General features: G+C 42.3%; 1 protein-coding gene across 3 annotated transcripts in view; it reads right to left on the minus strand.

The window, feature by feature from the left end:
* The window catches only part of PRDM1 (PR/SET domain 1), a 101,503-nt gene that overhangs the window by 29,510 nt on the left and 48,125 nt on the right, over window positions 1-23,868 (minus strand). The window contains exon 1 of one of the 3 annotated variants that reach the window (XM_059842368.1): window positions 3,620-3,767. The exons of the other annotated variants lie outside the window; for them this stretch is intronic. The gene's annotated coding sequence lies outside the window, so the exon portion shown is untranslated. Of the gene's footprint in view, window positions 1-3,619; window positions 3,768-23,868 lie in introns of those variants that run through there. 3 annotated transcript variants of the gene reach the window in all.

The raw sequence follows: 23,868 nt of genomic DNA on the forward strand, positions 1-23,868 counted from the left end.
TAACAAAAACAACAGCTACACACCATGACAAAGTGCATGTGGTGGAAATGAAAATATTTACCCACAGATTATCACACATCCAGCAGTGTGACTACCGTGCATTGAGGACCAAAAGATTCAAAATAGTGACTGTATGTTTAAAGTTGATTAGGGAATCTGGAAGGGTTGGTTTGTAGTACCACTTTTTAAGCTTCTAAGAGTACAGTTGTCATTTCTCCACGTCTCCTATCCCAGGGTGGTGAAATAACAGTCTTTTCATACCTGTGTGTTGGCTGGGGGAGGGAAGAATTCCTCTGCTATTAAACACAACTTCTCATTAAATAGTTGACACCTTATCCTTCTTTAAATGTTGTAATGTTTACTTTGCAAAACCCAGGAAAGCTTTTAAAATAAAGATAGCAGAGAGATCCTTAAGCTGGGTGTCCTTGCTTATCTGCTCTTTATCAACCAGCTATTGTTTCTGGAGGAGCTCGTTGGGGAAGGTGGAGCAAAGGGGGTTAATGTTCAATAGGTATCTATCAGTTCCCCTGAAGGAATAGTGCTGCTGACAGAAGAGCAACACTGGGCTCTCAGCTACTTCCTGCAAATGTGACAAACCAGAGAGGGGGGGAAAAAACCCAAAACAACTGAGGGCTGCAGCCACTTCTTCTCTTTTTTTCTTCCTCCCTCTCCCAAAACAACTAGTTTTAAGAAATACATTGTCCTTAGGAGAGATAATCCCACAATAGAGAGTCCATTAGAGGTATTAAAGCATTGGCAGTGCCTGATCTACAAGAAGGGCTCTGTCCTGACAATAGACAATTAAAGCTGATAAATCTGCACTACTTGTTGCCGTTCTAATTCCTCGTAATTGTATGCTACTTGTCCCTGCCTCCTGCGTCCAGGGATGAAGCATGCTTCTTTAATCTCCAGAGTACCTGACCTAGTTCCTATGTGGTCTTTTCAGGACCTGTTTTCTTCCCATCTGGACTTCTTCCCTCCTACTCTCCTTTCCTGCTTCTCTGCCCTAAGCATTAAGAAGAGGTTACGGTAGAGGGCACAGAAAACACCAGAGCGCAGCACCCGGATCAATAATTCTGGAGCCCCAGACAATGCACTAATCTGCAATAACAGCTAATCATGGTCAATTTGGCACACCAGTGATTAAACTGTACTTTTCATTAGGCTCAACAAGTAGAGCAGACGCACGCTGACAATTCAAATTGCCCTATCAGTAAGAGCTGCCAAACTCATGTGCTCTTCTGCGTTTGTAGCTGCTGCATCACTAGACTTGCCAGCCTAGGTGCTTTGTGGGGGCTTACCTGTTTTATTTTGGTCTTTTATAAACTGGGACTCTTAGCTGTGTTTTCTATAAAAAGCAAAGCCCTTGCCTCATTCCACTGCCACAAGTTCTCTTACTTGAAGGGCTCAGTGGGTGAAATTGTGATATGCAGGATGCTGAGAAATGATCATTGCAATTACATTTTCCCTCCTGGTCCTAACAGAATTCTTGGTTTGTTTTATGTGTCAAAGATATTTGGTAATTTTGTCAAATTTCTTAATTTTTTTTCATTGAATAAATCTTGTAAGCCTGCTGGCGACAGACCCGAGGCATGAAAATGCATCATAGGATTTAGAAGATTGAAAGCAAGTAAAAATTACTTTGGATCTATTTATTTTTCAAACATAACTGTTCAGCCAACCTCACAGAGTATTTGGAGACTCAAGAAGGGTTTAGATTTTTTTTTTTTTTTTCACTCCTAAACTTATGAACTAGCTGCTACCGTGCCCACCTTAGAAATCTACACAGTTATTATCCTTTACATGTCATTTTGAAAGTGACCTTCCTGTCACCCTCATAGAACAATTTCTTGTGACAACAGTTTATTCTGGTTGCAGTCACACCTAACAGACCCATTTTAAAAACTGCTCTGAAAGTCTCACCCAAGAGTTTACCACAATCTTTCTCTAAAGCACAGCACCAAATTCCAGGACTCCTAGAGACCAACCCCACAGACTCAGAGGTCTCCTTCTGTTTAACTTTAGCTTATCATCCTTGTAGTAACTTGAATAAGTGTTAAAACTGCACTTCAAGTTGCTCTTAAAAAAAAAAAAAAAAAAAAGAGCTTGGAAGATGTCAAACGAAAGCAGGAAATGTCTATTCTGCTATTAATATTAATGAATCCCTAATGCATTTGCAACCCACTTGAGGTTAAGTCAGTAGAGTTCTTCTTCTGACAGCTATTCCTCATCAAACTACCACTGCTGAAGATGTTGATGCTTTCCCTTTTGCTCTGTAATCTCTAAACCAAGTTTAAATCACACCAGAGCCTACCACAAAATAATGTATTTTATCCTAAGTGAACACAAAGCCCTGGAGACAGCAGTTTAAAACAGCACACATGTCCGCTCAATTTATCATTTTAAGATAGGAAGCTGCTGCAACAAACAAAACACCTCCTTGAAAGTGGGACAGCAGCAGATTGCGGTGCAGAAAGCTCCGGGATCTTTTGTTTTCCTGGAGAGCAACAACACGGCTTTGCAGAGAAAGACAACAGCCTCCCCTTGCTGAAATCTAAATCAATTCATATAGAAAAGCCTGCCAACTGCTAGTTAGATGGTAGCAAAATATTGCAGATAATTCACTTTTCACGATAAAGCAGGAACAAGCAGGCATGCAGCACCCAGCAGGGGCTCAACTGATAAAACGGTGTCAAACTCAAACCATTTGTCAATTGGGAGGGAAGAGAGCAAGCTGAAAGATGGATTCAGGAAGTGGATTTATCTAGTGCGACACATTAACTAGTATAAATACTAAGGAAAAAGTAAACACATTTACCCAGCAGTATCTCTAGCCAGCAAAGAAAAGGCTTCTGAGCCTCAGACTCATGCTGGCCATCTAACCACTCAGCTGTCAGCTACAGCAGCAGTAGCATTTTTCTTCTTGTGCAGGATTGCAATGACATTTAATTCACGGCACTAAAAGGTTTTATTAAAAGTGTACATTATAATTAAGCAAAACAAAAGTGTGACTCGTGTGCTGTTCTAGTCTCCTCCCTCCACCCAGTAGCCAAACCAATAAAACCACCTTGGCAGCAAACAAGTCAGGTAACATACCCCGGAGAAGAGCACAGATTTGTTATAGAATCATTCACTTGGCGTCTGGCTTGTTCAAAACTGCCTTATCAGAAACTTCTGTGCCGGAGGCTCCCGAGGCAATGGAGGGGGCTGACAATGCAGGTCAGGCACAGTAATTCGCCAACAGCGTAATGTGGGGCACATAAACAAACTGGAATAATGCAGGGCAGAAGGGCCCTTTGGATGTATGCTTTCCATTGGAAAGTATAAACAAATAACACAGTCTGTGCACGGCACATCTTGCTACAATCACTGGGAAGAAGGAAAACATTTCAAAGGGCTTTAGGATACCAACCCACAGCTACGTGGTAACCTGTAATATCAAAGAATAGTGCAGCATATCAGCAAACTGTTTTAACACTCAATCTACTGCAAACCTCAAAGATTAACAGCAAAGCAAGTCATCTGCATCACCCCCCCCCCCCCCCTCGCCATCCCCCTCCAAAAAAAAAAGAGTTCGTTCATAAAGAAAACCACAGCACGGTTCTTTGTTCAGCTGTACCTTTATGTGTCCACACGGCACAGGTTCCCCACCTCCAGCTTATGCATCTCAGGATTTTAGTCCATATGGAAAGTCTGTCATTCGCTCTCACACTCTTACACACACACACGCATGCTCACGCACTCCACACCACACCCGCACTCTTGCTCCCCAACACACACTGCCTGGAACTGCTCCGAGGATTTTAGAATTTCCTCTTGCTAGCAGATTCCTCCCTCCCCTCACATCCACTCCACCCCGTTCTGTAATTAGGCTTAACAAGAACAATTAACAAAACAAACTCCTCTCCGCCTGGTGGCCTGATAATTCTGATTGTCATAATGTATTAAGATGTGTAAGCCAGTTTAAAATAAAGGTAAATTACTGCATTGCACAAGGGTCATTTCGCACCTATTTCTACTGCTTTTATCATAGGGATAATGAACATTCAGCCACGCCTTTAATTTAAAACATAAAACACCAAAACTCACATCTGAACAGCAGAACTCAAAATTAATGCTTTTGAACCAACAAGACTATTATGATTTTTTCCTAGTTTGCTAGAGGGCCGCTCCCTTCTCCTTTGCACAGCAAACTCCTTAGAAAGACTTTTCTTTAAGGATCTGATTTGTGATCCTAAATATTCAAGGTGTAAAATCAACTTTTCTGGCATCTTCTGGCTTTACAATTGTCTATGAATAAATGGACAATTGTTCCTTTTGCCCTGCCTGGTGTCTAATAGCATGATACAGGAGACCAAAGCCTCAACATTTTTCTGATGGTTTCTCTGTCCACGTTTAAATCACTTTCCTTCAGCAAGCAAATCACATAACTTTAGTGTCAGAATTATAAAAAGATCCAGTTGAGGACTAACTGATTTCACATGGTCAGTGGAGAAACTTTGATGTTCTTTGACTTTTAGTGAGCTATGGGTACAACACAGCAGAGAAAATTTACAGACAGCCTGAATTCAGTTGGAAAACATATCTAGTTCTTGTTCTGCTTATACACTCCGTGAGTTTGTAATTAAAACTATCAACATGAAACGAGTAAACATATTAAAATCATAAGCACACAGAAGACCTGAAAATAAAACCAGTTTGATATGTGACAGAGATTTGAGTTCATGTGAACTGAAAAAATCATTCTGTTCCCTCAGTTACATATAGTCTGATTCACAATACTATCTGCCAACTAACCACAAACAATTTTTTTTTTAAAAAGACAAAGAAAGAAAAAAGAAGGCTGGTGTTTCTGGTATATTGTTGGAATTGTGCAGTTTCTGATAAGCTAGTTGTGTTTCCCCAAGTCAATGATTTCATCTCTGCTGGGTGTCAACATTTACACAAGAATAATTTGGGGGGTCAGAAAGACATCAGCAAATGAGATTTCAAAAGGTTTCATAACAGCACAGATTGCTCAAACCCAGGGAAAGGAGGGTTTCAGAAATTCACTCTTCTGCTTCTTCATTCCTCCTTCCCTGAAGCTGAGTCAAAGTTCTGTAAAAACCTACAGCAAACCATCAGATTTGCAAGACAAGAGACTCACATAAAAACCCCAAGCTTTACAGTGAGACAAACACTCCAAAATGTCAGTAAATGGGAGACCTATTATGGTGCAAACTCAGGCATTCTTTCAATTGGTAGGAGATGCCAGGAGATCTAAGATTGTGTACAGAAACTCAGTTCTGCAGTCTTGGCATAGGACACACCATATTTTCTCCACCTCATTCGGTGTTTACAAAGAAGAGTGCTGACTAGAAGAGCCATTTTTCCAGATTTTTTTCTGTCTCCTTTCTCCTATAAAGGTCCAGTGCTTTACTTTAACCACAGACCGTTCAAATGAAGACAACCAATTTTGTCTTGTATTTTTCCACTTTGCTCATCAGAACAGCAGCGCTTGAACACTTCACAAACATCAAATAATGACTAATCTGATTTTCACAATACCTCCCCCATATGTTGATGAAGGTATTATTGCTATTCTCGCTCTGCAGAAGGGGTATGGAGACACAATGACATTAACATCAAAAGCATACATTACTTTTGGGATGCAGAGCAGCCGATTTACTCAACACAGTGCATTATTTTATATGTTCAAAGCATTTCTCTTCCTGCCATCTGTGATGGCTCTGTGTTTTTCAGGTCTTCACATCAGGCACCCAGGAAGATGTTAAAATTATTGCCCACCTGCAAAAGGCTTTTCTGAGATGAACTGGCCCGAATCTTATTCTGAATCACAGGTAGGAATAATACTTAGTTCTTCAGAGCAGAGCTCACCTGCTCTGAGGAGAGCAGTGCTTCTTCCTACCATGGCCATCTTACTTCCTTATGCAGCAGCAAATGAGATGGCGGGAAGAGGTGTCTTAAAGATAACATTTTATTACACCACTCCAATTCATCTCCCCTAGCAAGCTTGTCTTATGTCTGAATGAGGCACGTAGCCAGCTAACAGTAATTAAATGAGTAATTAAAGACTGTATCATAATGCATAAGAGGATCAAATTGGAGTTAGGCAAACAACCTTAAACTCTGGAGAACTTGAATTTGCAATTTTAGTAATGTTTTTCTACAGCTTTTATGCAGTTTTTTGAAACTGCAAATAGAAAAAGCAGAGATCTCATGACCTAGCACTACTCCGATGCCTACACAGATCAAGAAAAAAGCTGAGGTATTCTGATCAGCCACAGGCAGACCTCTGTAGGGACACTGGCAGGCCTGGCTCAGAGCAACCATATGGTTGTTTTTTGGCAAGGTTGGCACAAGCCTTGTAAGGGATAGGACACCTCTGTTGATGGGTTGCATCAGGTGATAGGCTGGCAGTGGAGGAATGACTGCTTTCAGGCATCTTGATTTCATGCCAGGTGTGGTTGTTCTTCCTCTTCCAGTGCTCGACTCAGACTTCTGATTGGTTTCCTTGCCCAGCAAGTCCTCAGCTTGTTCCTCCTGACCCCTCTTGTAGTTTCCCTTTCCAGTCACTCACATCTACCACTCCCACACCCAGGCTCCTGTGCGCCAAGTCTTCTCATCAAGCCAGTTTCAGTCCCTCCTGGTTCCTCATCTGCACTGCACTTCTTTCCTGTCCCACTTTAGGCAAACATAACATGCTGTCCATCCTCATGTGCCCCTGCTGCCCTGCTGACCAGCAGACCTGGCCTCCACAGCCTCCTCATCAGAGTGGTGCAGTCAAGTCTGCAGGCATGTCCTGGTGCTCCTGTGCAGGCACGTAGCCTTGAGCTCAGTTCACACCATGTTGAGCAGACATGGTGTCAGGCCAACTGGAACTCCTGTGACTATGTTAGTATGGCACTGAGCCCGAGCTAATAAGCCCTGGTGAGAAGCCGGATATATTAGCTTGGGCTTAGCACTGTGCTAATGCAGCCAGGCAGCTTTTGGATCAGAGCTGGCTTACATCCCGCCCGCTTTTAACACCAAGCTTGCTCGTCTTTGTCTACAATAACCCATAAAGATAAATCCCCTGGTCTTGTACTAACCTTACTCTCAGTTTCCCTCTTCCTAGACACTGCTGATCTCCAGGCATAGTCTCTCCTCCTTCATAATCCCCTCCAGGTTTAGCTCTTGTCCAAAGGCTTTTAAAAACAGTTCCTTCTAATGACTCTCTGGCCTCGGGACGGTTTGCAATGAGCACGTGCTGAACACGCCCTCCACTGCTCTCAGTTCCAGTGTTCCATTCTAGACCCAAGAGTGTTTGCCCATTGAAGGCAGCTGTGATGCCCTTCTGCAGCTCCTGGGAGGGCTGCTCTGCCAATCCTCTAGGCTGGCTTCTAGCTCAAAAGCAATTCTCCTGGGTGTGGGAGTCAGAGAGAGAGGTGGGGACATTACCAGAGTGTGTTCTGGTCTTGCTCTGACAGAGACCCAATGCAAATGAAGCACGTGTGGAGATCCAAGAACTAGGAAGTGCTCCTGACAGAGGGGATGGCATTTGAGCATCCCAGACAATGACAGTCACCACCCTCCCTTGTCACATATGCTGCCCTTCCCCAAGACACTGAACCTGTCATTCAAACTTTGCTCCAAAAAATGGGAGCTGTCATGGTGGATATTACTTTTCAACAGAAAAGTCATCATACTCCTAATGTTAGCAATACAATTTTTGTCATAGCCAAATTCTAGGAAATGACAGAACAGATTTTGGGGGGAAATGCATTCATGGAAAAATAAAATGCAAGAAACACCTGAGACACATGAAGAGTTTGGTGGATTTACGAGAACCTTAAAGCGAGATCTCCAAATGCAAATTGTCTGTCTGTCTTAGCAATAGGTGATGCTATCATGGTGCTAGATAGGTTCCCTGAGATTTATTTTAGGGGCATGTTATTGAAAACTCTCTTTTGTATGAGAATAAGAATATTTCTGTCAGACACAAGCCACATACAAAGAACATGCATAGATTTAAGTCCTTTTTCCTTGGTCTGCTGCTCCTCTTTCAGTGTCCCAGGCCAATGCACTAGAATTTTATTACTTATACAACAGGGCAGGGTTTGACAGAGACAGAGAGGATGCTCCTATTCTAGTAAGTATATACAATTTTCTCCTTTTCTTATACTAAATCTTAATGGGAAATGCAGACAATGGAATGCTGAAACTCCTAATTTTCATCACTGTTAAGATTAGAAAAATAAAAAAGTGACTATGTAATTGCAGTAGCTTGCTGTAAAAAAACCAGATCCTTAAATGACTAATCTCATCACTGAATAATAATAATAATAATAATAGAAAATCTTTTTGAAAGAATAAATTTACACCAGTCTGTCTCAGCATATCCCTCTCATTTAAAACTCTTGGCACTACATGCACACAAATCAGGCAACGGGGAGCAAGGGAAGCTTGCAATCAGACCTAATGTCTTCCCTTCCTCTCAGCCCCCAGTACAGGACAGCCACTTCCTTTCTACAAACGCTTTGCTCAGATCTGTACGCAAGACAGGCCACATCTTCCGGGGAGGCTCAAAGTCTTTGCAGACACACAGTTGCCTTCAAAGCATCACTGGAAATCTGTGTGGGAAGACTCTAAAATATTAAAACCATCCTATACTCTTTTCTTCTAAGCCAGCAACAAACCGCCTCTAAACTTATCTATCACTTCTCTGCTCAGTTTATTCTGGGCTGCACAATAAACTTTCTGACTACTGAAAAAGATACACAAATGCATAAGCTGCACCACATGTGCAAAGAAAAACAAATAGAGAAAATATGTATGTCCCTTCCAGGAAGACAGTTCTTTTCCAGAACATTAAAATTATGCACAAGCCTTTCCCCTATTACAAGAAGCAGGCAAAAAGAAGGCTGGTGTGAAAAAAGTGCATTTCCAAATGTAGTTTATCTGTCCTAAATCCAAACTGACTTACCTTTTAGATCAACACTTCATTGCTATCTCGCCTGATTTTCTTCTTCCACAAGTGAGCACTTGCCCTCTAGCAGATTCATAAGTTACTTAAGCCATTGTCTTCAGTTTTAAGAAATCCCCATCTGAAAGTTTGCTACGGCACTTGTAACCACAGCCCGGCAGCAACAGGACGCGATGCTGCTCCTCCTCGCACAGTGCTCGGGCAGCCAGCCCGTGCCTACCAACTACAGACCAGAGATTGTCTTGTTTTCTGTTTCCCCATTTCTACCCTGAGAGCCGCGCTGTGCAGCAGGATGACTTTCAGAGATGCATCCTTCATACCCTCTCCTTGCTGCCAGATGTCCTCTGCAGCCAGTTCGTTTCTTTCATTTTGTATTTCACAATAGCTTAGAAATTTTAATAAAAATTCCAGGGCTACTATTCCTGAAAAATATTCTTACAGAAGGTGGAGAGGCCAAAAAAGCTTATTTCAGTTAAATCTTCGGAGTTTATCTAATTTGACTTTTCTTTCTGACTGTCAAATCCAGGCTGCTGACAGTCCTTTATATATTTATCCCTTTGAAATATGGTCAAGCTGACAAGGTGTGGGGCAGTACAATAGTGATGCTATGCCCTGCAATACCTGGCACATTTGCACTGTGCTGTCACAACTCACAGTGCAAAGAGGAGAGACCACTACCACACCTTCACAGGCTCCTGATAAATTTCTGGGGATGGATGCTCTGACCCCACAGAAAATGATGAGGAAGAATCAAATGGTTTAAGTCTGGCAAGGAAGTAAAGACAAATAGGTACCAGAAATTCAGTGTACATACTGGTTACCGAAAACAGGCAAGGCACAGGGAAATATTTTTTCTGAATAATTTACATAAAAATAAATTTGACTTTTGTAGAGTTGATGGGATTTTGCAAATCACCACATCGAAGACATCTAAACAAAGTCCATCTGCATGTTTATAAACATGTACAAGTGTTTAAGGGACGCAATATGTTAAGAAAAAGTCAACAATAATGGTTAGTCTATGCTTCCAATTATATTCTTTCTTCAATTAGTCTTGAAGAAACTAACACCTCTATTAATCATTTCAATTAACTCCACGCACCACATGACATCCGCACCAGCAGCCCATATGTTGCGTTCCAATCATCCAAATATTAAAGCCTTTTTAATTGATTGATCTAAAGAACATTCAACAGGCTCAAGGTGGCAGCCAGCCAGGAAATCCCAAAAGAAGATGACAAAAAGGTGGGGGTGCTAAACCAGCTTCCCAATTTGTTTTTCCTCTTCCTCCAGGGTTCACTAAGTTAATCCAATCACAGCCCATAAAGCCCCTTTTTAATAAAATAAATAAATAGATAAGAGAACACACATGTTGGCTTTCCCCCAGAGAAGCCCCCTCCGCTAAAGCTGGAGAGCCATCCTGTTAAGAAAGTGCCGCATAGGAGGGTGCATTTTTTATCCAGCAGAAATATTTAGCTTGGCCGCCCGCCAGGGAATGCTGAAAGAATAGACTGAATTAGGGGATTTACCTTCCACGTGTTTGGCACGCGTCATTAGAGGCTCTGAAGAGCTTGACTCTTTCGCTCTCTCACTCTCTGTTTTTACTCCCCCCCACCAGAGCTTTGATGCAGAGAATAAAGTATGAGCTATAAGAGCGGTTGATGTGTTGCAGTTCCAAATGTTGGCACGGTGGCTTTTGTGCTGTCGAAGAAAAACGGTGCCCAGTTTCTGAAGGTTTGCATTTTTTTTTTAAATTCCATCCAGGTAGGGGGTGATACATTTTAAAAGCATTTACTTTACTTTAAAAAAAGAGAGAAAAAAAGAGCATGCTATTTTTCTTTCTCTCTTTTCCCAACAACAACAACAACAACAAAAAGTTTCTGAAGTTTTCTGTAGACAGATTTAAGCTTGGAGAAAGTGGCTTAAAAGTAAATTCCATAAGTGAAACTCCAACCACAGAGCACTTTAGGAACTCATTTGAAAGGTTAGTTTTGTAATAATAACCCATTAATTGCTCTGTCATTTGACTTTTATATGCTGTCATGTGGACTTAGGTTATTTTAAAAAACACTTCTTTACCTAAGTACTTTGGTCTATCAAAAACCTATTAAGATCTATAACCAGAACATATTAGTAGAGGTGGTTGGTCTATACCTCAAGTAACTTGAGCACCTTCTCAGAATTTCTGATTTGTGAAAGGAAACGCTATGTCTTAAATTAGCCTCTGCCACCTTAACTTAGGGCAAGGAAAAGAAAAAAGAAAAGAAAAAAACCTCACAGTTTCCAGATTAATAAAAGCATGGGGGTCCTTAAACCAACAGTAAATGTGTATGTTTGTGTCTGGCACATGTGCCAACTCTGTTTACAGGGCAGAGTCTTGCAGATGGACTCCCAGTGCCATTCACCGAACTGGTGTGAGCACTGGAAGAGCCCTGCTACAGCTGCCTCTGCAGCTCATCACAGTATCAGATAAATACAGACCCTATTCACTCACAGTTTTTATTGCTATCAATTAAAGCAAATCGGTTTAGAAGCTACTTGCTGACATGCCTACTCAAAGCAAGACTCAAGCAGAGTTTCTGAACTACAGTACTGGCTGTATCTTTATCTCATCTTCACTTGCAAAAAAATCTGGGTCTGACTTCGGTTCAGCTAATTCATGCCACCAGATGACAGATCACATGTGAATTTTCATCTCTCTCTAAAACTAGTTCATTGGGCCTCGCATATCAGGAGATCCTGTGGGCTGCAGAAAAGCAACTTAAGGGATGGATACTAGCCCTCAGATGAAAATACAAGCTATTAATTCCAACATCAGTAAGGGTGCTGAGGACCATCTCCTTGCTGAACCTAAAACACCTCAGCTGTTGGGACCTCCTCCTAGCTTAAGTGCTGACCTATAGTTTATCACTTCTTAAGTAAATCATTCATAATTCATAGCCAGGTTGAAAACCACACAAATAATGAGCTCTCAGTTTTACTCAGCGGAAAGTGAGAACTGGAGTTTTCCACCTAAACCCGTAAAGGCTGACAAGTTCAGACATGGTTTTGTGAGCTCCTTCCTGGACCCCACGTTTTTAATTCAATTTAAAGAAAGCTAGGCAGCCACTTCCCCCCTGTCTTTGAAGTAAAGATGTTAACATCCGTGCTAATAATACAAACTACCCCTTCTTTTATCAAAGGCTTCAGCAATTGCAAAGGCTTTCTTTTCATCACAAAGAAAAACTGCAAAGTAAAGCTGCCTGGTTCTGCTACTAACAGGGCAGGTTTGGCTCTGTACACTGCACAGATGCCAGCCAGTGCCCAAAGCACTGCTTTGTAAATTCATAGAATTGTTTCAGTTACAAAAGACCCTTAAGATCATATAGACCTTAAAGATCATTCCAACCATGCGTCCAGCAAGTCCACTGCTAAGCTATGTTTTTAAGTGCCCCAGCCACATGGCTTTTAAATACCTCCTCTGAGGGTGGTCACTCCACCACTTCTCTGGGCAGCCTGTTTCACTGCTTGACAAGCCTTTCAGTGAAGAATTTTTCCTAATATATCAAATCAGAACAGCCCGTTATGCCAGAGGCTGTTTGCTCTTGTCATAGAGAACAAGAATTCCTCACTGAGCCTCCTTTTCCACTGGCTAAACCCCTCCAGCTCCCTCAGCTGCTCCTCATAAGGCTTTTGCTCCAGATCCTTCACCAGGTTTGCTGCCTTTCTCGGACTCACTCTGGCACCTCCATGTATTTCTTGCAGTGAGGGGCCCAGAGCTGGACATAGTATTTGAGATGCAGCCTCACCAGTGCTTAGTACAGGGACCTGGTCACTGGCCAGGTCCTGCTGACCACACTATTGCTGATCCAGGCTGGGATGCTGCTGGATTTCTTGGCCACCTGGTCACAGGCTGGCTCATGTTGAGCCACTGTCGACTGGCAACCTCAAGTCCTTTTCTGCTGGGCAGCTTCCCAGACACTCTTCCTCCAGCCTGTAGTGCTGCATGAGGTTCTTGTGAAGCAGCTGCAGGAGCCGGCATTTCACCTTGTTGGACCTCAAAAAATTGGCCTTGGCCCACTGATCCAGCCTATCTTGTCCAGATCTCCCTGCAGAGCCTTCCTACTCTCCAGCAGATCAGCACTCCTGCCCAACTTGGCAATCTGTGAACTGACTGAGGGTGAACTTAAACCCCTTGTCCAGATACTTGATGAAGACATTAAACAAATCTGGCCCCAATACTGAATCCTAGGGAACACCACTGGTGACCAGCTGGATGTCACCCCATTCACCACCATTCTCTGGGCCTGGCCATCCAGACAGGTTTTTACCCAGTGAGGAGTGCCCCTGTCCAAGCCATAAACAGCCAGGAGATTGCTGTGGGAGACAGTATCAATGGCTTTACTGAAGTCCAGGTAAACAACATCCACAGACTTTCCCTCATCCCTTAAGCAGGTCATCTGGTCATAAGGAGACCAGGTTAGTCAAACAGCACCTGCCATTCATAAATCCACACTGGCTGAGCCTGATCCCCTGATTGCTTTTTTTTATGTGTCAAGATGATCTGCTCCAAAACCTTTATGTTTCCAGTGGAGTGTGTTTGCTGCTAACTGAATCTCCAGACACTGGCCATGCAGAATTTGAGTACTGTACACTAGTACCATTAGGAACTGCAACAGATAATTCCCCATCAGTTGTTTCCATCTTATCAGAAAACAGAGCATGTACTCTGGCCTGACGGTCCCAAATGGGAAAATTCCTCTGTGGAAAGACTGCAAGTTTAATAAAAGGTGAATGAGTGAATGAGCCACTGTGAGTAGCTCAGTTGGTTAGAGCATGGTGCTAACAATGCCAAGGATATGGATTTGATTCCTCTACAGGCCATTCACTGAAGAGATAATCCTTGTGGGTCCCTTCCAATTCAGAATATTCTGTGAATTAAGATGTGTATGCTTCAGGCTCGCATTCCATGACCAAGTGCCACAGGGCAGCATGTTCTTCTCAGTAAGGGAAGGCTTCCCTGTAAGGTAAGGCAGGCAGTTTTCCCCACACCACTGGCACAGAGCTGCCTTCCTGTAAAACACCCACTGACACAAAAGGTGAATTTCTGCAGCTCTGGCCCCCATGGTGTACGATCCCAGGGACATGTGGATTTCCATGACTATGACTGGAAAGTGCCTGCCTGCTTTACCCCTTTAGTGGATACAGTGAGGCCAAATGTATTTTAGTATTATGATTGATATTTTGAGACTTATATCAAATAACAGAGAACACTGGCCTGACAATATCAGTTCCGTGGCGAATTGCTTGATGTATTTGTCACCATTAAAACAAACTTGTGTTTAAACACAGTCTGCTTATCATATTTACAGAATAAAAATATGACCTTTAAAGTGAAATAAAAGAGCTCCTTTTTCCTCCCCAGATCTCCTCCCTCTGTGTTTTTAATTAAAACCATGAACCAACACATGTATCCATCCTTCCTTCTGTAATAGCTTGGGATTCCACTCTCAAATACTATACAGATAAAACGAACATTTATGTGTTAGCGATTCTCAGTGCAGTAAATTCTCCTTTCCAAACCTGCCGTCTTCATTAAAATCTTATTTGCTTTGTAATCTCCTTTGATCGCTAAAGTTATAAGAAGCCCCCTCCTCTTCTTTTGATACTATCAGTGTAGCTTTTGACCAGAGAGCGTGATGAATTAAATGTATGACAGATATGACAGGTGAGGAGTGCTTGGAGAGGGCTTAAACAGCAGGGATAAGACAAAGCCCCCATTTAAGAACAAAACCCCTACCCGATGGCTAGCCCGTTAATGACCAACCACTCTATTTGTCCTGGTGGATGAGGAGCAAGCTGATACTACAGACAAAGCTTTGTTAGCCATGGGGCTGTTCTTCAATCAGGCCACACAACCAACTAATTGAAATGCCCAGTTTTTCCCCCTCAGGATTTGATATACAAGCCAGGGGGTTTGTAGGTATACTCTTTTCTTTTTCTTTTTCTCCCTTTGTAATGTATTAATTCAGCCACCATAAGTTTACAGCTGGGCTAAGTGGAATTACACCATATAAACCTAAAAATCTATCTGCAGGGATCCAGCTAAGCCGTGGAGAGAGACAAGTCCAGCAATACAAATCCAAGGAAATTTGGAAGTCAATCCATTAGGATTACCAAGCCCTTGATTTTGGAAGTCACAGGCTCAAAATATGGAAGTGATGAACTCTATCTTCCTTCATTTTAGCCTCTTTTCAGAGGACTTATTGACCCCATTTTTTTTCTGTTAAAACACATTGATAAATGTGAACGGAATTGTATTGGGTTTCCACTCTATTTTAAATGAAGGAAGACATGAAAATATCTGGCTTCCTGAACTTGTGGGTAACATATCCTTTAAAATTTCATACATATTTTCTGCATATTTAAAACTGCCACAAGCAAAGTCATAACTCTCCTCGTCAGCTAAAGGCCCCTGTCCCCCACTTTAAGGTTCATGTTAACTTCCAGTGTGGAGTTAAACTAAACATGGAGCTTCAGGCCCCAGTAAAAAAGTGGAGTTTCAGGGACGGGTAACTGTAAACCACTGTCTGCTTCCCAGAGGTGAAGAAATCTCTGTGCCCCCTGCAGACCAGGATTATATTCTCCATGGGCAGTCTCTCATTTTAGCCCACCAATATGTGGTTAGCAGAAGGCCAGGAGTTTCCAGGGGTAGGTGTCAATGCAATATTCACTGTTAAACCCAAATGGTAAAGAAAAATTAGATTACAGGGATGTAGAAATTATTTGGATACAATAGAAAGCACTACTTGAAGCAAGAATTTTCACTTTCAGAAGAAATTAATTTTTTATATCTTTGCTCCTTCCTGTCCTGCCCTCACAGTGTGCTGTGGCTGAATCATTCGTGCTGGTATCAGGAAACCTGGGTTCTGTTCTTAGCTTTTCCACAGGCCTAGCATGTGGCTTCTGGCAAACCTCAGACCCTTTCTGTGCCTCAGTTTCCCTATATAAAAATGCAAATATTCCTACCTATTTCAGAAAAAGTGTGGTCCAGTGGTTTAAACCATCAAATCAAGATGTCTGAATTCTCAAACTGAATATGGTATCAATTTCTGTGGTCTTTGAAGTAACTACCCTTACTGACCCAAGGGGTCAACTTCCCCTGGGAAATGGTGAATGGCCAAAAAGCAGGTTTCCCAGTAGGACATATGTGCTACTTTCTGGGGAAGTGGTGTTTCTGTCTGGATAAGAGCTCAGCCCTCACCTCACAGTGAGACCACTTAAGTGGAATGCGAAAGAAAAGATGGTCCAAGCTACAGCCAGCAAAGCTTCTGGGAGCTGCTCTCACTAGAAGGCCATGGTGACCTTCTCTCTGAGTGCTTGTCTGCAGACCACCCAGCAGAGCTGGCCTGACTCTGGCTCAGCCATTACACTCCTCGTTCAGCATGTGGGGGCGTGAGGCCAAAGTTCCAAAACTTCACCATGCAGGACAAAGGGCTGAAATGACAGCTTTCCCCTTCCCCAGGGAGCTTTCTGGAACTCTTTGGCCATTTTGCAGCAAACCACTGTGTCTCTCACGCTCTCTCATCCTCCACTTCTCCTCCATGAAAACTCCCCCAATGTTTTGAGTCCATTCAACTCAGAATAAGTAGCAGTTTGAAAACTTTTGGAGGGCAGAAAAAGCACTTCCTGTCGGGCTCTGTCTCATGGTTCTCTGACTCACGGGACGCTTGCAAAGGTTAATTAAATAATGTTTAGATATTCATGATACATAGAGCCCCAGACAAATGGTGTTAACATTATGATGCATAAAACTCTCATTAAAAGAGAACAACCTTATAGAAATAAAGAGAATATTGTTAACCTCACAGAAATACACATTTTTTCACTATGGACTCCAGTAGAGATGGGCAAAGTTGTTACCAGGATTGTCACTAACCTTGTACTGAAAAAAAAACTGGACTGATTTTTAGGAAAAGAGCGTAGGGATTCAGATCAGTAAGTATAGGGGAAGGGGGGTGCAGGAACAAAAAACCCCATTAATCTGGTGTATTTTGGTTTTGAATGTGCAGATCTGAACGGAAGCTGCGTTTTTTTCAGACAGCTTTCTAATCTCCCTATTAGATATAATGTTATAGTCTTATTACACATGTTGCCTACTAGATGTGCTCTGACTTTTATAGATGTCAACTCCATTTCTTAATTCAAGACATTTGTCTCTTGTGATCTCTGCGCCTCTGGGTTAGAGTTCCAGCCAAAGAGGTGAGCCAGCTTTGTATTTGCAAAGCAGCCATAAAATCCTCTGGTGCTACATCCCTGAAAACTGCTGCTGCCCTGCAAAAAGGCCTGGATTTTGTCTGTCTGCAGCTCAGCACCCAGAAAGGACATTTTGCAGAAGGGCTCAGAGGACATTCAGGAAAACTGCTTTCAGGACCTTATCTGAAGGACAATACTTAACTTTCACCACCTGGGCCTGGCCCCTGAAAGGAAACAGTCACACTCAATTATTGTCTTTTTCTAGACAATTACTATTTAATAAAACCTCCAGCTGATATTAACTGGTGGAAAAAAGGCTATTTTTAGTCAGGACAGTGATTCTCCCTCACTCCTTTCATCTATGAGTAATGTATTTCCTTTTGCTCTCAGTACCACAAACCAGTCCACACCAGATGCTCAGTATTAGGTAAAATTAAAAATGTGGGCATCATACCCTTTGAAAGATGCTTTGAACTCAAATTAATATACCTAAACCCACTATTTAAATTAAAGATATCCTGTCTCTCTGCTGTGTAGTTTTCCCTTTTATCAGAAGGGGAATTTTAGTCCATTTAAAGGTTTTTTGGTTCAGCTCCACAGACCACGCTTTGGCTTAACAACACATTGTAATTTCCTTTTAGCCACAAGAATAAAGGAAATGTATAGAAGCAACACCATAATCTTGTCAAGCACTCTCTTTCGTTTCCCTGAACAAGCCTGTTTGAGAAAATGTGAAGCCTAAGATTTTTAAGATGTTATCTGGAAGATGTTTAGATCATGGAACACTTTTATTGAAAACAGACGTATGTATTTTTATGCATCTACTGATGTACCCACACGCATAAAATATATGCCTACTAAATTCTTTTATGGACAAGAACAGAACAGTCTGAAACCTAAAAAGGTTTTTCAGACTTCAGTCCTCTTGCCTCAGCATTTTACCTTTTCCAGACTTTTGCCCCGAATCTGCACGGATGCGTGAGAAAGCCCCACCAGGGAAGTAACAACCAGGGAGCGCCTGCACCCAGACTCACCTGTGAACAGGGCTCTGTAACTGCTGTCACAAGTAAAAGTGTGGGAGCAATGTAAAATACATTGATTTCTATTTCTATGTATCTCTACGCACATATGTAAAATGGGCTCCCGCATGACTCGTGCCATTTATTTGCATCTTTGATCTTTTTCAGAACACAATAATTTAAATGCGACTGATCTGCTTCTAGAGCTACAGGACTTGGGCAGTTTGCTGAACATACTTGGACTTTACATTTCCTAAGCAAACACCACCCACCTTCATGTTCAGTCCATCCCCTCCTGATGCCGCCCTTGATGTCATCACTGACAACGTTCCAACTACAGGCAGAGGTGTAAGAGCTCCCTTTTCCCTTTGGCACTGAACCATGGAGCTCTGAGTGCCCCAGTTTAGATTTCATGGGACCAGGAGCCACATCCTGTCACACAGAGCAAGCCTGGGAGGCACCCACACATGCTCTGGGGCATCCAAGTGAACATGGGATGCTGTTCCCTCTGCAGACCCCAAGGTCTCTCTTGGTCCTTGTCAGCTCTGCCAAGGTGCTGGTGAGGCGCTGGAGGGCAGCTGGGCCCTCGCCACAGCACAGGGAGGGGGACCTGCCAGGAGAAAACCCAACCACCAGGCTGTAGAGAGTGGTGCTGCTGAACCTGCTGTACTGGACAAGTGGAGAGGTAATAGTTGGCAGTGCTAATGATGCCATGAGAACTACCTCAGGACAAGGCAAAAGAGCAAGTTAAGCATCTGCAAGTTCTCTCAGTGCTGGTTAGGCAGTCATAGTAAGAAAGTTTATCCCCAAGAGCTTTCTCCTCACTGAGGGTGTTGAGTTAACTGGAGGTGACCTCTCACTGACCCACAGGCAGCATCTGCAAGTGGTGTGCGGCAGTGGCAGCCAGGAAGCACTTCTCCCAAACTGCGCCTTTCAAAATACCACTGCGAAAGGCAACAGCTGAGGTGAGCCAGGAGTCAGCCACTCAGCCCTGTCCAGCATGGAGGACTCCCTGCAATCTCCCTTCACCCTCCTGGGATTTCATCCATCTTCATTCGCTTTTTCTTGCAGCCATTTCCTCTGGCTTTTCAAACTTGGGACACTGGTAGCTATTATTCATTCTCTTGTTTCTTATCAGCCATGCAGCTAAGAGCTGCAACTTTCCATCAATAAATACCTCATCAGTTGTTAATTAGGCATTCTTTTAATCACTGCATTTTTTTTCTCAGGTATTTCTTGAGCAAAAGCACGGTTTACTGCTTTTTGGTTGCATTATTACAGTTAAGAAATCTAAGAGAGAAATATCTCAATGCAATTACTGGGTAACCACAAAATAACTTGCTAATGAAAACTCTGCATAGGGATGAAAATATAACTGAGGTATAAAGAAAGTAACTGTCCAAACCATTTGAATTTAAGCAAGTATGAACAAACCTCTCCATTGTGTGCCCTTTTTGTCTATAAAAAGGGTGAAGACACAAAACAGCAGGACTGACGCTTCCACGACAAACAATGGTGCAAACACCAAGAGATTTTCCAATTTCCAGCTATAACAAACCATTTAGCTCTGGGTAATTCCAATAATTTTAGTCATCAACTTGCAAAACTGCATAGCTCGTATTCAGCTGACATGAATTTGAGTAATCTTGTTGCCATGTCTATTTAAGAGAAGACAGATAATAATATATTTTGGTCTCACAGTAAGGAGGGGGAAAGCTACCTCTTCTCTTCCTCTCCACTTCTCAGTGGTTCAGGAAGAAAGGGGAGAAATGGAGCTGTATTGAGGGGAGAGGATTAGCATGGGAGATGAAAAGGCGAGCAGGAGTCCTGGTCGCAGATTTGGGCATAGGATCAGCCCCCAGAACACTAATACCTCAACTTTCCTGCCAAATATGAGAAGGCAGGCTCTGTAGCTTGCATTAGTGGATAACAATGGTGAGGAATGCACACAAATGTGCAGCTGGTGACAAGAACCTCTCATCTCAATGGAAAAGACAGGAGGAGTCTGGGATTTTGTGTAAGAGGAAGAGATGTAATGACTTCCCCAAGGTTTAACTGAAAGCAGACAGCAGGGATAGGAGCTGTACCCACAAGTCCTGAATCACAGCCCTTTGTCTCAGTCACAAGACCCTCCTTCCCCTTGGATGTTTTGCACTATTTAGGGTAATCAAGAAAAAGATTGCCCTGCCCTCCTAAACCAGGAAGAAGGGCAATGGATTCCAAAGGAATGACAAACCTTGCTATTGCTCCAGAAGCAGAGTGTCGTTTCCTATGCTGGTCATCTGTGTTGAATCAAGATCAATTTCTATTGCATTAGGTTAGAAAATGCAGAGCATTTCTTAGAAAAGATGCAAGAGAGCACGACTAACCATGCAGCATGCTCTGTTGCAAAGCCTGCAGAGCCAGCTCCAAGCCCTACCGGCTGTGGAAAACTGCAGTGTCCTGAGGGGTATCAGGGCATCAAGAGAGCAACACAGATACAGTAACAGCTAAGTTAATAAGCTTTACATCTCAGAAGGGCACACAAATTCGGGTTCAGGGACATCCACATTTTCCAAGGCTACTGCAATCACTGCTCATACTCCTGGGTGCTGCTAAACCTTGTTTCATTATGCAAGCATGATCTTGCTTTTTGGTTTGCCAAGGTTGGGAAAGGATGTGCTCAGAGTGTCATGAAGTAAACAGCAAGGATCTATTTTTTGAGATTTTTCAGCTAAGGATTTTCCTGAAGAACAAAATTGTCTCAAGCAAATTCAGACAAGAAGTTCTTTAGTCTAAAAGAGGGCGCTTTCCATCACAGCAGTGAGGCAAAAAAATGCCAGTAAGATGGGTCTCCTGCCTTAGTAGAACAATTTTTAAAATGAAATTGCCTTTTTTTATCAGAAGACTGTGCTGAGTGGCTGAGAAAGACCTAGACTCATCTTTTCTATCAAGTCTTCTAAAGTATTTCTAAGAAATATCACAGTGGTCTAGACATTCAGATACTTCCAGAAGGGTGAATTAGTAAAGCATTATGCAGATTTTTTTTTTTTATGTATGCAGACCATACATAATAAGTTTTCCATCTTTGGAAAAAATTCTAGCTGACTGAGCAGTATACATGCATGTGCATGCCCATGAACTCACACTATTTTCAGTATCAAGACCATCTTCAAGCAATTTCTCACTCTTATAACACATTTATCTTATGTAAAACAGATGCATGTCTTTGGGGTAGGCTTTTGTCTTTTAGTCTTAAATTTTGAATACCCCTTTTAATTAAAACGGGAAATACAAATTTCCTCATTTAGTTCCAAGCCTGAAGCCCACTAGCATAAGCAGCCATCTGCAAATTCAGCTGGAACCCTTTCAGCATCCCACAATAAGTCTGCTGCTTAAATTAAGGATCTTTGGACATGTATAGACCAATGCAGCTCCATTGAGCTGTGCTCTTGCACACCAGCTGCAGCAAAGCTGAACTAGTAGTGCTGTATCCATCCCAGTCCTGAAACTCTATCTCCAACTGGAGTTAAACAGTTACATTATCACTATTTAAAAGCTGCAGAGCTGATGATAATGCCACTCTTGCCTTTTAAAGGCTCTGGTCTATTCTGTGCCTCTTGGGAGGAAGAACAATGAGGAGAGCAGCAAACATTGCAAGTGGAGATTTATCGAACTGCACAAGAGGCAAACTGAGGGAGGACACCTAATTATCCCTAATGCAAAATAATTCAGTCTGAACTTTCTCATCAAAATATGTATTTTTAAAAAGTCTTCCTTTTTCTTCACATACCCAAATGAAGGCGAAAGCAGTCATTTCCTTTCCCGATGATGGAAGTGATACCAACTATTATGTCAGTATTAAGTGAACTTCCTCCCATCCATTTCTGTCGAGTGAATGTCATCTGACTCAAATGCGATTATTAAAAGTGGGCTGTTCGGTTCCAACAAACTAAAGGCTTGCAAGTTTATAGGTACAATTGCTTCAGACCCCTCCTACGGGTGATCAGAGAGGGTGCCTATTGAATGGACTCAAAGAAACACATTTTCACACCTGTCAGGCCTAGATTAATATCCCCGCTAATTGCACTTTAAGAACGGCCAATTAGTTCTAGTTATAGAAGCTTTCATGGGTAAAGGGGGAGAAGCAGCCTGTTATCACCATCAGGACTCATTGTTCCCCTGAATAGATTTGTGTCCCAAACTTCGCGTGCCTCAGCGGTTGGACTGGAAGCCCTGCTGCACGCCGCTGCAATGACGCCTTTATCCCAGCCCCAAACCCGCTTTAATGATGATGGAGACGGCAGAGGTAACCATAAACATAAAAGGAAAATAAACTAGTACTATACTGAAATTACAAAGCCAGAAAATATTTTCAAGCCAGAAGCGGTTTGCTGAAATTTCTTAATAATCCAAACTTATTTTCCGTCTTGGTTTTGCTCTGAAGCGACAGTACTTTGTAATAAAACACTTGCTACTCCAGCAAGGAAAAAAAAAATCCAGTAATGTGGCTGAATTTGCAAAAGGCCGATAAGTGAAGCTGTGGCCTTGAAGTGGCAGCCTGAAGAGTGACATTGCAGCGCCAACACCACCGGTGGGACACTCGAAAACAAATCAGGGACCAAGGGTTAGTCCAGCCATTGGAACGTGACAGGAAGGCTAGTTAATAAACACCAGCTAACCCTTTCAATTACAGCAATAAATTGTTCAATTGGTTAAATGTCCACAGGTTCTGCCCCAAACACTTCTGTGAACTGTTTAATTAGCAAACTCTTGCATCACTGGACAATGATCCCGGTGAGCACGGGGGGCGCTGGGCTCTTGGGGAGTGAAGGGTTTGCCTTTCAACCACGCAACCTGCTATGTTTTAACAGCTCTGGAGATTATTCATTCAGCTGCACCTTTTTGTTTTTTTAAAAAAGCAAAATTAATACCGTGAGGGCAAAATTCAGCTTGGTTGCCATTCTTTCCACATCAGTTTTCTGCGTTTCGATAAGAAGCCCCACAAATTACAGCTTCTCACCTGCCGCAAGATTAGATAGCCGCGCACGCGAGACGCGGTTACGCAGCACAAGAGATACAGGGTACCTGGAAACTGCATGTGGTGCAAAACAGACCTGCAGATTAAAAGTCAGCAAGCCTACTTCTTGAAAATATTTAACACACTGAATTTTGGAATTATCTCACCAAGAGTTAAGAACATTTGAAACGTTGCAAAATGATTTATCATTAAGATTACTGCTGGCTGTGAGGAGTATTTAGAGACTATTCATGAGGCGTATGCCACAAAAACATTTACCAATCATAATACAAACCCAAATTTTTGGTAAAAGCTATTTTACATAAAACAAACAAACCCCCCTCCCCAACAATTTTATTCCTGAAAAAAACAACAAATTAAATTTGATGGCGGAGGATCAATTCATAGTTAAAGACTCATGTAAGTTGCCTTCCCTGGACTTTTACTCACTGTGATAAACCACTGATAGTATATATTGTGTTACCAACTAAAAACCACACATCAGTGCAATGGAAAAGAATGTGTGGCTTTTAAGAATGTTTGTATTAATAAGATCCATTTAACAGGAATTTCATGTCTGAAAAACAACTAGCCAAAGGAGATAAGTACTATTTGTTATGTTTAGACAGTGAGGAGAAATTGCATTTCCC

The sequence above is a fragment of the Haemorhous mexicanus genome, chromosome 3 (assembly GCF_027477595.1).
Source record: "Haemorhous mexicanus isolate bHaeMex1 chromosome 3, bHaeMex1.pri, whole genome shotgun sequence".
NCBI lineage: Eukaryota > Metazoa > Chordata > Aves > Passeriformes > Fringillidae > Haemorhous > Haemorhous mexicanus.